This window comes from Myotis davidii, unplaced genomic scaffold, assembly GCF_000327345.1.
Source record: "Myotis davidii unplaced genomic scaffold, ASM32734v1 scaffold329, whole genome shotgun sequence".
Taxonomy (NCBI): domain Eukaryota; kingdom Metazoa; phylum Chordata; class Mammalia; order Chiroptera; family Vespertilionidae; genus Myotis; species Myotis davidii.
In genome coordinates this window covers 263649-267449 of record NW_006300374.1, presented here as the reverse complement: position 1 = coordinate 267449, position 3801 = coordinate 263649, and positions in this window count along the sequence as shown.

The window sequence follows — 3801 nt, the reverse complement described above, 5'->3', positions numbered from 1 at the left end:
AAGCCCTAATTCAAATCTGAAATGATCCTTTTCATCCACAAATAGTTTGTAATCTCCAAGGGAATTTTAAGAAACTGGAAGTGTTCCATTTTGTAACTGGATGGTTCCTATATGTGAGTTCACTTTATTAACTTTTAAGTACAATGAATACATTTATCTACACTTCTGTAGTTATATGTCTTACAATATAAATTTGACAAATGTAGATATACAAAATGTGTGTCATTTTTTTTTTTTTTAGAACAATCAGATCTTTGGAAAAAGCAAGGAAAAGGATACTTCATTTTCTGTCAGCTGACCTAAATGTTTGATTCTAAGGGCTGGGGTCATCTTCACCTATATTGTCCTATGATTTCATGATCTCACTGCCTAAAAGTCCCTCTGTTACTTCTCTGCATGATCCCAAGTCCAGCCTCAGGCTTCAACCATTTCTTGAGATTTCTGCCCCAAGGTCCAACAGTGACAGTACCTCCCTGTAGATTTTCTTGACTGGCAGTAGTGAGAGTGAACTCACTCCACAGCCCTGACTTCTTACTAATCTCAGGGCTGGATTATGATACAGACACTTCTTCAGGGTGTGGAGGGAAGGTCTTGAAAGAGACATTTTCTTACCCGGCATCACTCATATCATCATGCTAGCCCCAAATGTGGAAGGGCAGTGGGGCTGTATTCTTGGTGCTAAAGTAACAAGGGAGAGTTGAACTTACTATGCCCCTGGTTGAGGGAGGTTGCATGGAGGGCAGAAAACAGGCAGCCTCTCACATTGTTCAACCCTGACATGGAGGATTTCATCTCCTTTCTCTGTTAGCTACATTTCTATATTCCTTTCCCCCCTCCCCTCCCTCACAAGGACCAGGTTTACCAAACTGTCTTCCAGCTCTACACTGAGCTCCATAATTTGTATGTCTCAGTTTCCATATTGTTCCATCCCAGTTTCTGTTGCACCACTCTTGTCTATCAATATTTCTGCCATTTTTATGTTGCCAAGTAGGTGACAAAAGACTGTGCACATCAGACAGCCTTCCCAACATTATAAATATATGAGATGACCTCACTGAGGTGGTGAGGAAAAAGGGAAGTGACTTTGAAAAGCAGTGTTTAGACTGGAGTCGACAAGACTAAGGAAAAGGAACCGTGCCCAATCATAGTACTCTTGTCAGTAAAGTCGTTTCTCACTGGGGGGATGAGTTAACAATTCTGAAATTGCTGGATGTGTATACTCAGCTGAGCAAATAAATAAAGGATGGCAGGTGGTAGGGCCTGGGTCTTTCACCGTGGATAGGAAAGTTACAGATGAGCAAGGAGAGAAGGCTAGAATAAGGCATCTAGTAGTAGATTACTAGTAGTGTTGGAGATATCAATATGCATCATATTTAGGTGAATATATGTATACATGTGGTTAGATCAATTTGTGATATAAATAAATAATATAAAAAAGTGACTCTTCTTTTTCAAAACTGTTTTGGTTATTCTATTACCATTCTCTTTCCATGTAAATTTTGGAATCATTTTGTATATATCTACAACAAAGCTTGCTGGGATATTGATTGGGACACTGCTGAATTTATAGTGAAAGCCCCAAGGAATATACTCTCTCAAATAATGTATGATTGTAAATTTTCTGCCTGACCATTGTGTTGAGTAGGGGCTCTTTGATGGTAGAAGGTCAATCTTTCCTCTGTCTCTCATATCTGTAATCTATGTCTCATTTTAAATGCAGGCATATTTGTCTTTCCTCTGTGACATTAGGCTTGCTCCTGATTCTCTCATCAGCATGTACTTGTGGCTTTACTTTCACATTTTCTATCTTTCTATTGTCATGATACCAGTGTACCAAGTTGTCTCACAGCTTTACAACTCCTAAGAAGTCCTATACCTTTATCAGGTCATCCTAGTAGGTTAGAATCTTCATCCGTTATACCCTCAGCCTCTGTGCTTGCCATCCTAAGAGCCCATATTGTTTTTGGACACTGTGCCTGACATCATGTGCCCCACTCAGGTACACCACAAGTGGTTAGCAACTGTAAGCTCTGAATCAGAGTGGTCAACCCAACCCTGGGGATTTTCCCATTCATGTGCCATACCTGAACACTTACTTTTATACCCACGTATTTATATAATTTACTATTAATAACTCTTAAGACTTTGTAATAAAAGAAAACAGCATTATCCACAATCATAACAGCATTATTCACAATTGTCAAAAAGTGGAAATAACCCAAAAGTCTCTTGGCAGATGAATGTATAAACAAAATGTTGTATATGCTTAAGATGGAATATTATTCAGGCTTAAAAAGTGATAAAATTCTGATACATGCTACAACATGGATGAATATCGTAAACATTATGCTAAGTAAAATAAGACAGATGCATAAAGGTGGCTATTCCATGATTCCGCTTATATGTGGTAACTAGAATAGAGACAGAAAGTAAAAAAATGAGTATCAAGGGTGTGAGGAAGGGGACAATGGGAGTTATTAAGTAATAGGTACAGAGTGGCAGCTTGGGATGATTAAAATGTTCTGGAGATGGATAGTGATGATGGTTATTCAACAATGTGAATGTACTTAATGCCACAGAACTGTACACTTAAATGGTTAAAGTGGTAAATTTTATGTTAAGCATTTTTTACCACAATAAAAAAGAAAAAATATCAAATAATTCTAAATGATTCATATAGTGATAACCAGTGATAATCCATAACCAGAGGCAGCTATGTTCAACTACTTCTGCTGGTACATATTTATAAACAATATACTTATACAGGTATTGCTCAAATTCTCAATTTTTTTCTTTCATTAAGAATTGCCTACTTAAAAAATTTCCTTGAACTTTCACCCTCTCTTTTTCTCCTGTCACATGCCCCTACAGATATCATAAACTGAACAATGATTTTTCCTTATGTCTTATGCTCTCTAGATCTTTTCTGGTTTGATTTCAAGTTTTATTTTCTTTTTAAAAAATCTTTATTATTGAGACTTTTACAGTAATTATGTCCATCTTTTTTCCCCTCATAGCTCCTCTCCACCTGGTTCCCACCCTGCCCAGGTCCTCACCACCATATTATCTGTGTCCATAGGTAATGCATACATGCATATAAGATCTTTGTCTAATCTCTCCCCCCAACACACACCTTTCCCTCTGAGAATCATCAGTCTGTTCTATTTCCATGCCCCTGATTCTATCCCATTCACCAGTTTATTCTGTTCATCGGATTTTTTATTTATTTGATTTTTAGATTCACTTGTTGATAGATATGTATTTGTTGCCACTTTGTTGTTCATATTTTTTATCTTTATCTTTTTATTCTTCTTCCTCTTCTTTATTTTCCTTTTTTTAATGAAATCTTTATTGTTCAGATTATTACATTTGTTCCTCTTTTTCCCCCCCATAGCTCCCCTCCACCCAGTGCCCACCCTACCCCAGAACCTCACCACCCTATTGTGTGTCCATAGGTAATGCATACATGCATATAAGATCTTTGTCTAATCTCTTCCCCCATCCCCCACAACCCCTTCCCTCTGAGAATTGTCAGTTTGTTCTATTTCCATGCCCCTCATTCTATTCCATTCACTAGTTTATTCTGTTCATCAGATTTTTTATTCATTTGATTTTTAGAGTCACTTGTTGATAGATATGTATTTGTTGTCACTTTGTTGTTCATAATTTTTTATCTTCTTCTTCCTGTTCTTAAAGAATTCCCTTCAGCATTTCATATAATACTGGTTTGGCAGTGATGAACTCCTTTAGCTTTTTCTTATCTGTGAAGCTCTTTATCTGACCTTCAATTCTAAATGATCG